Raw genomic sequence first — 13185 nt, forward strand, 5'->3', positions numbered from 1 at the left:
TTTTCCCTCAGCATATCCACACCATTTTCAACATGCATCCAGCTGCAAGACTGGAGGTGCTGAGAAACAGCTTGTTGCTCAGCACTATGCTCCCCTGCTCATGTACTCACTGAAAATGTCATGCTGGAGACCTGGGCGCAGGGCAWGCAAAGGAGCAGCAGCACCATGGAGTGCAGGATCAAGCCTGTCTAGTCACACCATGCCATTGCAGCACTTAGATTGCATTGCTCTGCATGCATGCTCTCCAGCAGGCAAGAGAAAGACTTGAGTCTCTAAGACTTAAGTTTTCTGTGTGTATATCGTGTGTAACAGAGGAGAGCAGCAAAGAGATCTTCCTGTTGCTGGGTGGGTACTATTTACAGGCATATAACAGTGGCCAATGCCACTGTTACGGAGCCTTATCTGTGTAACTCCCTACAGAGGGGCAGGCAGGAGAGAGCTAGAGCATCCTTTGGTGCAAGATCCTACTCTTTGTCTACAGGAAGGAGTAAGATGTGGCGCTGACTTCCTTGTCTTTGGGGAGCTTTGGGTTGAGCCTTCTTAATTTAATAYGAAAATAAGAACTAGTTATATGTGTTTAAGAACAAACTCCCACTAGCTTAAAGAACRCACAAGTTAATTAAGAAATAATAATGTGATATTATTTTTAAAAATATATCCAAAGCACTTTTCATTCTCAGGATGACCAAAGCAAGATACTTGACAAACTCTGAGTCCTTTCCTGTACTCTCTGGGTGTGGGGAACTCAAGCCAATGCTCATGGGGACAGCATACAGCCCTAAACGGAGAAATTGCTTCATCTGCTCCTATTCTATCACGATTGCATTCTGTTGGCTTGTTTGAATGAATACTTCCCCTCTGCTGGCAGAATAGTTTCTAAATCACATTGTGTTTGACATATAGATGAATAATATTTATTACTATTTATTGTGCAAAAGTACTTAATATGACTCAAGTTTCATGTTGTACTCTCTACTTGCTTGCCTGTTATGTACCTACTCTAAAACATATTTTATKGATATATAAATATCTGCACTGATTAGCCTAAAATCCAGCAAAATCATTACAGCTATAGTGGAGATCAATTTGGCTCCTTAGCTTAACAATTTCCTCATGTTTACAGAGTTAATCAAGATGTTGCAGAGTAAATATCAGGTCAAAAGTCCCCTTTCTTAACTAAAATCATTATTTAGATGATGCTTTTAGATGATGTTTCCCATCATCTGCTTGGAACTGTGACAACAGCAGAGAATGTAGTGATTCCTAAGTTTTGTTCAGTTTTGCTTGCATAGCTTCAGCAATGATTCATCTTACTGACCTCCTTTCTAAATATACTGAATAGCAAATATTCCCAGAGAAAAGTTTGCCATAGAAAGGAGACAGAAATACTGAAAAAAAAAAGAAGAAAAGAAAAGAAAAGAAAAGAAAAGAAAAGAAAAGAAAAGAAAAGAAAAGAAAAGAAAAGAAAAGAAAAGAAAAGAAAAGAAAAGAAAAGAANGAAAAGAAAAGAAAAGAAAAGAAAAGAAAAGAAAAGAAAAGAAAAGAAAAGAAAAGAAAAGAAAAGAAAAGAAAAGAAAAGAAAAGAAAAGAAAAAGAAAAGGAAAATCCTGAAGCAGGAACTTTCTCATTTTGAAAATATTTAGTGTTGTGCTGCATATAAATATTCAAATTAATTTTTGCATCAGATGATTAAAAAAAAAGAAGAAATCTTTCTGCTAAGTACTAAGAAAGTTTTGAGAGGCTCTCTTAATTTCTGAAGTGTCCTGTCCACTTTGGTATGTTCTTACCTGCCTTGCAAGGTCGGGATATGCAGCTCTGCTCCTTGGCATTGCCTTGCAAGCTGGGGCACATCAGCGCAGCAGCTAGCRCAGAGCAATGAGGTTGTTCTGTCAGTCATCGAGCCCGTTGCACCAGCAGCCTTGCTACCAAGGCTGAACTAACAAGTCCGTAGTGTCAATGGCAGAGCTGTCAAGCTCATTGTCGCTGGCGACTTCTGCAGAGGTGGCTAGACACTCAAACAGGTACAGACCATGCTTGAGAGCAGCAGTACGTGATCCTTTTGGTAGACCRGTGTAGCGGTCTGCAGCTTTAAAAATACTTGGTAAATTCAGCAACAAGAACTAGATGTTATTTTCTTTTAAATATTTTTGTGCAGTCATAMTTTGTAAAGTGGTGAATGTTAATGTTTTCTGCTTCAATAGAAACACTTTTGCATTGTAGTTGCTTTACTACTGTTATATAAGAGCATAACTTCTACTGTCTGAAGTATTACTACAAACAGATGTCGTCAATAGATAATAGCTTTCATAAAAATGTCTCTACTGCTATATTAACCCACCCAAAGTCAAGACAAATGTTCGTGTTTCATTAAAGTACTCAAGCATTATCAGTATATCTATAACTATTCGTCTTAGGCAATATCATCCATCCTGAAGTACTTCTATTTAATGCTGTAATATTTTGTATCACCATTCCTCATCCTTTTCACTCCAGAGCCTATCCCAGCGCTCACTGAACTTGCAGATGAGCAGGTTGTATCTACAGTCCATAATGGATAACGATGGAGAATATCCACTCAGCTCAGCACCAACTAGCTCCAAAATTGCRTGCAGAACAGAGGCTCAGCAGTTCACTCGTATTACTCAGAACAAGCTAAGCTAATTAAGTTCCTTTGGACTAGATATTCAGCAAATGACTAATTTTGCTACACACAGCTTTGAGATTAAAGGCAGAATTTAAGAAGTTTAACTTTAGAAACTAAATGAAGTTAACCTAGGGAGAGATTCACCTAGCATAGTGTGTCAAATGTAGGGTAACATTAAATTACGACCAATTAGTCCTGAAAAGCCATATTCAGGCTGCCTGTCCCAGAATATTCAGTGTAAATATACCCACTCATTTAGAATAAGTTTTGAATTTTTTCTTAAGCAGTGCCATGTTATGCAGAGTAGATATGCCCTGATGGGTTCACGAAACTAGAATCATCATCCTAACAGTTGCTGGGCAGGGGTTTTTTTGTTTGTTTTTCTCCAAAAAGGGTGGTAGAATAGAACAAATATTTCCATTTCAAATTTGTACAAAAATCAATTTAAATTTAATCTTGCATATCACTAGCAAAGCCCACCTCATGTTCAGTTTTTTAGTGTTACACACTGGAAAAAAGTGTAAACAGTTATAGGCTGGACCTATAAGATAGTTATCCAGTAGGTAAGTTAGATGTATTTTAATCATTCCTCTGCTTTATATATTGGCAGCACTSTGATGCTACAATCAAGTATGAGTGTGGGGGGAAAAAAAGATATTGTTAGAACAGGATAGAAGGCAGACTGTTACAGAACAAAGGAGAAAACTGCAAATTTATTTTCACTCTGCAGATAAACATTAAAAAAGAAAAGAAAAAAGAGGGAGCCAAAAAAATTCTCTCATAGGAAAAAAATATAGAGTGTAGAAAGCAAAATACTAGAAAGTTTCATGTTGTGAGCTCATGTAAAGATGAGGGAGGAAATTCCCCCCCCCCCAAATTTTTAAGTGCCTCAAACCAATATTCTCAAGAAAACAAAAACTCAGCCATTTTTCTTAAATTGAATGAATAGCCAAAAGTGTTTTAGTCAATGAAGATTTGCCACTATCGACATTTCTTTAAGGGAAAATGGTACATTATTCTTTGTAAACCCATCAGATATTATATGTCCAAGAAAGGAAGACAATGTACTACATATAGACATATCAGTTTTACCCACCTAACCTGAACTTGTCCTCATCCTTAATTTACTACATAGTATACAAACACAGAAAACAAACCAAAATAAAATATAAAATAAGTTCACAAAATTTTATATAATACTATATATATTTATATATAATTTTGCTGAACAGTTATGGAATACTAAGGGATCTAAATAAGTTTGTTTTCACAAGTTTTTATTCATTTAACAGATAGCTTTTATATATATAGCTTTTGTAAGTTTTCAGTTTTGCACTGTAAAAAAAAGTCCAAGCTCAACAAGAATTTGCAGACCTGAAGGCCTCTTTCTGTAGGGGAGTATCTATAGAGTGAGGGGATGTGCATGATTTGCAGGATACCTTTCAGGGACAAGGTATAAACAAACACGTACATGAGATGYAATTGCATCTACTAGATGATTGTTAACACTGAAGCTATTTTTTGTGAAATTGAATTATATGATTACTCTAAATAGCAAGCAAAGAAGCATGTAGAGATGCATACTTCGTTGCACACTGGATTGTATTATACAGTGCAGTGTATATATATGTTTAATATAGGGATGTGATATTTCTGATATTTTTGAATTTCTCTGGGTATGTATAGTAACTTTCTGTACGACTTTTTCAATTTTTACATAAGAGTGGACAACAGATGTGTCACAGCACTGTTTTAGAAAGACCAAGTTTTAGATAGGTTTATCTCTAATTCTGCAAGAAAGTAACCATTTTTCATAGAAACATTATCTGTAACAAAGTGRTCATATTTTGAAGTGTTGAAAATATTAAACGACCTAAAATACATTTAAATAAGTGGTGGTTCAATTCAATCTTCACATCACATGGTTGGCTGTTTCTTCCAAGTTTTGTTTCTCATCAAACCCAAAAGCAGACGTGCTTTTAGCTTTAGCTCCCTGCATAGCTAACAGAACAAAGAAAGCAGGTGGCCTGGCAAGACTGCTGGCCTCAAATGGAAGGGTACCTTAGCTGTTCAGCTCATACCCCAGAAAGTCTGAAGCTGTGATGCAATTTTGTTGTGATCAACGAGGCTTGTGAATCAATTCCCTGTTAATTACAGAAAACTTTAAATGTTTATTGGAAAAGTACACTGTACTTACTGCTTGAGTCTAGAAATATCCTACCAAGAGATTCACTCCTACATGCTCTCCCTCATGCTTTCTTTAAGCATCTAACTCCAGCATTCCTGTGGGACTCACTGCTAATGTACTTATCAAATAAGCTTCAAGAGGTTGGCAGATGAGCACAAAAACAACCTTAACGCTCATTACTGTGACACACAAGTAGGTGTTGGATTTAAACGGGAAACCTGAATCATGATACTGTCAAAACACTAGAAAAGTATATACTACATTTAAAAACAATTTAAGACATTTCAATTTTGACCTCTTGCCTTCAGCCCAGATGAAGGCTGCAAACTTTAGTATAAATTTCATGCAAGATAAGTTTTTCCTTACACTGCTTATCTTGGAGCTGTTTAAAGGCTAAATTTTCTGCCAGATCAAATACTTTAACAAGGTTATTCCATAACAGAATATGCCTTTATCTCTCCTGTGATATTCTTTGATTGATGATCTGCTTATGTCACAAGAAAAGCTAATAGATATTGCAAAGCTCCATAACTTCTACCACAAGGAGATCATCACCACTAGACATCCACACCTGCACAGAGCAGTACTGCATTCAGCCCACATTTATGCCATCCACTTCCACTTAATGCAAATAAAATTTATTCATGTGGCCCAATATAGCCACAGAGGCAGTGAAATCATGGAAGAACTCTACTGTAGCTAGAGACTTCCCTAAATTTCACCTACTATCATGCCTGCATTATTTCATTTCATGCTAACACGTTGTACTGACTGCTATCTAGCATGTATGATGTTTATGTCACTGCTGCACTCCAAAGTGCTGCAAATAGGCACCAAAATAGAGTGTGGCTTGTTTCTGGGATTGGCAGAGGCTTGCATTTAATTTACTGTATCTACAGCTAATTTTTATTTTATCTATTATATACTCATTTCCTAACCTGCAAAGAATATTTCATGCGTAGCTGTAAGCTTGCTGCAATAATGGAAGAAAAAACATAGGACAGGATAAAGAATGGCTTTTAATGTGCACATGGCTTTTTATGTCCATTTTCACAGAACACAAAGGAATCTAAGACTTTCTTAGTATGTTTTAAATTTGGGAAGCATTTGATTTCCCAAAAGTGCTGTTGTGCATTTCTTCCAGGAAGTCACAACCAAATTAGAACAAACAAGCATTCTTATGCACAATTTATCATAATTTAATCATGATTTAAAAATAAAAAATACTTTCTATTATTCAGCCTATTGACAGTATTCTGCTGGCAGTCTTTTCAATGTTTCTTTCTCCTCCAGTGGGCCTCTCTCAGTAATGGGAGGTAACATATTTTTAAACAGAGGAGAAAAAAAAATGTAAAAACAAAAATCAAAAAGTCTGAAGAAGGGTCAGTTGCAGATGACGTTCCCAGAGCTGCATGGCACACTAGTATTTTCAGTACATTGAAAATTAGTAGATTTCAGATTACGAACCTGTCTTAGCTCCTTTAAAAAGCAAAAAAACCTGTCTGGACCAAGTGAAACTCAGGCCATTTGAAAACTGTAAGTTCTCAGGCATGGCAATAATCAAAGAGGCATACATGCTTTYGAGTATACTTTAAACCCGTTAATATCATACACTTAGACTGTAAGATTCCACCTTTTAATAGCAAGCCTTGTCATTGATACAGAGAAGTAAAGTCAAAACAGTTCTGAAAACATTAGCCATAAGCCTACCAAACTTGTTCCAGTGAGCAAACCTGACAGTCCAAACATTGCTCTTAAGATTTCTGTACCTCAGTACTGAATTCTATTTGCTTGATTCCCATCTAAAATGGTACTGCAGTATGGATATGGTTACAATTTCCAGCCTGCAAAATGAGACTTTGTATTTAAGATTATGGGAAGAGAGAAAAGCAGGCAATCACCTGCAATACACAATGTAAGAGAGATTTACCTATATGGGGACTGGTACTGTGGCTTGTGGAAGGAATTCATCGAAAAATCATGAATGCTGTTTCAACCCTGTTCCCACTGATGTCAATCGGAATTTTACTATCAGCTCAAATGACAAAGGTAACACTCGGGTCTGAAAACACCACTCAGCATCTTTAAATTTACGGGGGAAAATAAAAGCAAAAATAGCATCTGAAAATATAGTATGCCACCACAAGAAAACTACTTATATCATCATGGGATATGCGCTGTGCAATCCACTGAGCCGCTCAACACAAAAGAGGCCAAGTCAAAATGGTGGAACAAGGCATTTGATTCATCTGCTTGGAAAGGATGTTTTGAACACAGACATGGCAATCTATGAAATATAACTAAAATAACAAATATTTTATTCGCTTGTATTATATAGCACTTACTATCCATCATCTTTGGTTATTATAGTGCACAGCACTTCTTTGTAGCATATATTAATCAGGAAATTAACCTGACGTTATTCCGTCTTACTATCAAAGAGTTTGAAACAATTTGCATTAACACCATGTACAGTGTTGCTTAGTAACAGAGACAGTGGAATAAAGCCATAAATTGGGRAGAGGAAGATGAGGCGGGAGGAAACCATAGCAGCATAAAAAGTTTTATTGGCACTTAAGCATATTTTTCCCTGATTGAAGCAGAATTCATGAAACAATTACAACGCCCTGACAAAGGCTGGTAGTGATTAGCCCTCAAGAACTACTGTTATTTTCTGACAGTTCAGAAGTTGTTTWTATTTCAGGAAACAAAACATAAAATCTTTTTTGGACTATCCAAAAATGAAGACACAGATTAGTGCTGGCTAATTATCCAGTGCCAGCATTTCACTAAAACTCCCACTGTAGAATAGGAGATATATGTAATAATTTAGAATTCTAATGAATTCTTGTCACCCAAGCAGAGTTTTTAAAGTAATAATATGCACTTCAGTACCCACTATTTACATTATGCTGTACAAAAGTGGAAAACATATAACCCAAATATAGTGAAGGAATTATTAGGGAAAAGGCAGTTGTGAAACAATTCTATGAAATTCAGCCAAAAGCACTTACAGAAAGATAAATATTATAAAAARGAAAAGGTCTTTCAGAAACGTTGGTAGAATTTGTACCCCAATGTAAATGAAGATACAACTTTTGCCTAGTAGCTAAAAATTACTCCTGTTCAGTCATGGAATGTGAAGTGTTTTTCCTCTTAGATTAAGGTCATAAAACAAGACTTGCATAGAATGGAGAACATTTACAATTCTTCATAGTAGGGACTGTATTTCTGATATGCCATCTCCTGAATCAAGTCCCTTTCCAGTCATCAGCCTATTCCAAAAAACACAGCAAACAAACAAAAATACCTGTAGCAACTCTATCTTACTATATTACTTTGCTTAACTGCTTAATGCAGAAAAGCCGTATTGAGAAATAGTCTGTGAAGTGGGCATGGGGTTTTTCTTTTTCTTTTTTTCCTTTTCTTTTTTTCTTTCTTTTTTTTTTTTTTTTTTTTTTTTTTTTTTTTTTATTTAGAAGAGGCACAAACCTCATGGTCTCTTTTTGTTCTCCACTTCATATGCCCCTCCCCAATTAATCTCTTCTCGTCTGTATCCAGGCACATACCTTTCTCCTGTTCCCAGAACAAGACTGTATTTCTTAGTTTTTGTAATGACTTTAGAAACTTGGCTTTCATTTCATCACATTATTTCAGTAAACCATTGTAGGTCTAACTTTAAATCTAACCTCCCTAATAGTTTGCTCAAGGCCTCAGAAAGACAGTAGTTTAGTCCAAACAACTCTTCAGAGGCCCCCTACCTACAAGCAACCCCAAAGCCAGGTAGAAATGTAGCAGGCCCTTTTCCACTCTGCCAAGCAAATACATYTGTCAAACAGGTAAATATTGCAGGCCACTTAGTCCAGGAGGAGAGGGGACCACCTTATCCCTACGCGCATACCATTGATTTCTAGAAGCAGCAGCAGCTTTTTCCTCTCCTATTCTTCCAAGGGAGAGCATGGAGTCACATATAGATGAGGAGAGAGCCGCACCAAAGCAGGGTACCCTAGGGATGCTCTGTTTGGGCATGCCTAGTGCCACATGTAGTCTTTTATAGCCAGCTGCCCTACCTATAACAGGGCCTGTGCTCTCAAGAGTGCCCACTTCTTGGCATCAGCCCCAGGTCTATTTTAGCTGGGATGCTCATCTTCTACGAGCATGAGGCTAAACTCCTCCTCAACTTAAGTGCCTGAACTTGCTCAGTTCAGAACTGGGACGTGGAGGCAAGTTTGCATACCAAAAAGGCAGTGGTACACTTCCCAGTAGGTGATGGGTTAGGATCTCTGGCRTATTATATAGCATAAAGCACAATTTCCCTGACCGATACATACAGATTACACATCACTCTGTACCGTCGTTGCCTCTGACTGAMCCATCCATGAGCTGCCACTTCAGTACACCACTGCCGTGCTGGGAATGGGGCTACTCCCCTCTCCCCAAACACCCATAACTTTTTMTTGTTCCTTATCTATGTGCTTTCTTCCTGCTTCAGCTCACCTTAATTCTTCTGGATGATCCTCTGCACCCTATTCCCTCACTCATTTTATTTCCTCCAGGCTCAGGTGTACACTACAATGAGAAATAACAACTATCTCTTAAAGTTTTCTAAATTCAGGTCTGAGTCAAATAACCTCATCCTTTCTTGGCTCTAAAGAAACTCAAGCAATCATTTTATTTAATCTCTGACTTCCCAACCTTTCAACCCACACTTGCCCCCATTTCCCCTGCTTTGTTGCTAGCTGTTACATCTTATCTTAGAATAGAAGATGTCTCTTCTTATGCATGCATTTGCTCTGTAACGTCCTTTGTACATTTATGATGCTGGATACACAGCAAAACCATAAATTGGCATTTAATTAAATAACTCAAAACCAAGACAGCATGTGTTTGAAAATCTGCTTCAGATAGATCAGGATCACTGAGCCATCAGAAAACTCTATGAAAAATGAGAGTTTATTTTTAGAATAGTGTCTGAGCTTATCTACCTTTTGAAAATGCCTTTTTATGTTTAAAAATCACCACAGCTTAAACACTCTTTCTGATAATCATTTTAAATCTTTCCTTTAATGTTATCTCAAGAACAGGAAAGACAGAAGGGCTGCAAGTTCTTCTCTAGAGGTATTGCCATCCAGCAACTGAAACAAGCATTTCAAAGCCAGGATAGAAAAATCTTACAGAAATGCAAAGCACTAGAGAAGTAAGGAGACCACATTCAGGCTAACTATGCTTTTGTATAAATAGATTGTATGTCCTGGCTCCTAGAATACATTTCCTCTCAGGCTGTTTCAAGACTGAAATAAYGTAATATTTTGACCACAGACCCTTAGAATAGTTATTTAGTTTACTACATCACACCCATCGACCCGGTATCAAGTRCATCCACAAAGTCACAACAAATTTGACTTGAAGTTCCAGTGACAAATTATAGAGTACTCCCAATTCGCCAAATTTTCCAAGAAATACAAAACACTGCTGTGAAAGACAATTCTGTGCAAAGCTAGATACACAAATAAAAAATAAATCAAGCTAAGACAATGTTCCACGTGATTTCCYGAGGGAGAAAACCCCAAAGGATTTCCTAAGCTGGGAACAAAACAAGAAGAGACAATCTGTGAATTAATGCTCAGATCCAAACATCAGGACTTCAGAGAAGAATCCCTTCTTCCCCCCTGAAACTTTCTAAACAACACAAGCACTCTATTTATTTGCTCCCTTGTGAAAAGGATTTGTGGTTTTCCTTTAAAAAAATAAGAAAGGGGGGGGGATGAGGCGAACCGGACGGTGCCGTGCGGGGAGCGGCTGGAGCTGGGGAAGGCTGTTTGCCGGCTCGGCGGGTGCCGTCGCCGCGCTCTGTGGCGGGCAAGGCCTCCTCGGCACGTGCCGCGCCGCGGCCCCACCGCCTCGGGGGCCGCCTCCGTCCCTTCCCGTCCACGGAGCGCAGCGCTCGCGGCGTGAATCCGCGCGGACAGGGGAGAGCGGCCTGGCTGACGGCCCCCGTCCACGTGCGGAGCGCCGCTCGGCGCCGCCTTCGCACCCCTGCRAGGACGGTGGGCGGGACGCCATCGTGCCTGCTCAGCATTTAGGGAGAGGAGCCCTTTGTAACGCTGTTATGCCAAAGCTCACCGAATTACGGACTTGCTGCGGCAGGCGCCAGCTGCCTCTCCCCTCCGAGGCGGTCTGCTCCGGCCCGCGGCCCCGCCGCCGCGCGGGGCGCTGTGCCCAGCCCAGGCGGCCCGTCCTCCTCCCGGCGCCGGGCCCGCGGAGACCCCAGCTCGCCCGGGCACAGCCCAGCGCAGAGGCGGCCGCGGGGCCCCAGGCCTGGCCCAGCGCAGCTGCCTCCCTCAGGCCTCCGCCCGCGCCAGTGCCAGGGCGCTGCAGGCACCAACGGCCCTGCCCAGCCCGGCCCCAGGCCCCATCGCAGCCCCACGAGGCATCAACTCGGCAGCTCAGCCCGGCCCAGCCCCACAGCGAGCCCCCGCCGCTCCCCAGCCCCCCGGCTGCGCCCTGCCACGCAGCCGGCAGCAACAGAGGGAAAGAAGAAAAACCGCCAGGAACAGAGAAAAACAGAGCATCCAAATCACGCTGGCAGCTGCCTCGGGAGCACGGAGCTGCCCACGGCAGCGGGCAAGGCACAAAACTTTCCAGCACCAGGTTACCCAACAGAGACGCCGCACCGCTCGCGCAGCCCGGGCCCTGGGACGCTCGCAGCTCTGCGCGCGCAGCAGCCACCCCCCGGGGCCCCTCCGCACCTGGTTCTTGGGACTAGAAACTCGGCCTGGTTTCCTCATGTCAAGGTTCAGCTGATTTTACCCGTTCATAAACAGCTTTATTCAAAACGTTGTCATTTCTTTTTATAGCACCTCTTAAGAGAAATTGTGGCATCGCTGGCCTTGGAAAACGCAGGTCGTTCAGACAGCTGTCAGAAATTACACAGATTACCCAGCTCTGGGTCAAAGCGACAGACTCGCTGACTTTTGCTGGTTTAGAGGGCAGAAGATAGACTGGTGGGATAAGAAGTTACTRGATGTCAGATTTGGATTTCTCAGCTCTTGCAGAACTTCACAGCAGCAAGCATGCCAGCTGCTGCTCATAATATTTGGAAACAGTGCCGGCCTTGTGCTCAGGTTGCAATTTATGATATTGACAGCATTAATTTATAACAGACAGGAATAAAATTGTGAATAAACACAAACAATTAAAAAATGCCTTGGCAGCGCTTCAGTTCAATTTGAGTCAAGATTTTTGGCTTCTTTTACCTCGGTACGCTATTCCTCCAATAAGCATTGTTTCACAAGAAATCGTGACGATCGATACTCTTGATCTACCTTAAGGTAGATTTTAGTCTCCATCAGATATCCTCTGGCATCATGAATCCCATGAGAAAGCTAAGGTGTTACCACGCCATCCAGTCTTTGAATCTTTGTGGAACTCCCAAAAAATCAGCTTGCAAAACCTGATGGTGGAAATTATGGGTCAAAGAGGTCAGTAGAAAATTCTTTATATTGTTTGTTAATACATTCTGAAAAAAAAGGCATGAGTCATGGTGACATATTTATGATGAATTTCTTGTGTTCTGGRCACGTGTACATTACAGAGTTCATCATCTTCCCTGCACAGCTTGGAAAATCCTTCAAACCTTATAAACTGTTCGGATTCTGCAATGAAGAACTTACAAAACCTACTATTTAATTGACCTTCCACGTAAAATAGAATTCACTCCTCTCTGTTAGCCTCCAAAACTTGATTCAGCTGCCAGACTGATTTAGTTCTGAATGATATTGAAAGAACACTTTGGAGAAGCTAAGGCAAAAAGAAAAGTTTCACTTATTCAAAGAACTAAAATTTCTCTTTTTAAACAAACTTTTTTCAGCATTGCCTACTTCATAGCACCTGAAATACATTTTTACTAAAAGGGCATAAACCTTAAACAGCTATTTTATTAAATGCCCAATTTGGGACAACTGGAACAAAATAAGTGAACACCTGAAATACTATTAAAGCAGCTTAAAAAGTTCCATGTAGCAATAATATTGGAAATATAATAATATATTATATTATATTCTGTAATATGTATTATATAGATTCAGTTACATCCTTGTGACTGCATGGTATTGCGGCCTAAGTCAGCAGTTCTCAGAATGTGGTCCCTAGGAAGCAGACTGTTTCCTCTAAGTTTCCAGATGCTAAACTGCATTAAAGAAAGTACAACATACATTAAACACTTTTCCATGTAAGTAATTGCTGCAGTAATGCTAGGAAACTATGTAAGGAATGAAGGTCAGCACAATTTCTGAATAGAGAGAAACATACTACAGAAGGCAATCTCTCTCTAGCCATGTGGCTTATTCCAGAA

This window comes from Rhea americana, unplaced genomic scaffold, assembly GCF_003343005.1.
Source record: "Rhea americana isolate MKP2758 unplaced genomic scaffold, rheAme1 scaffold_14, whole genome shotgun sequence".
Lineage (NCBI taxonomy): Eukaryota > Metazoa > Chordata > Aves > Rheiformes > Rheidae > Rhea > Rhea americana.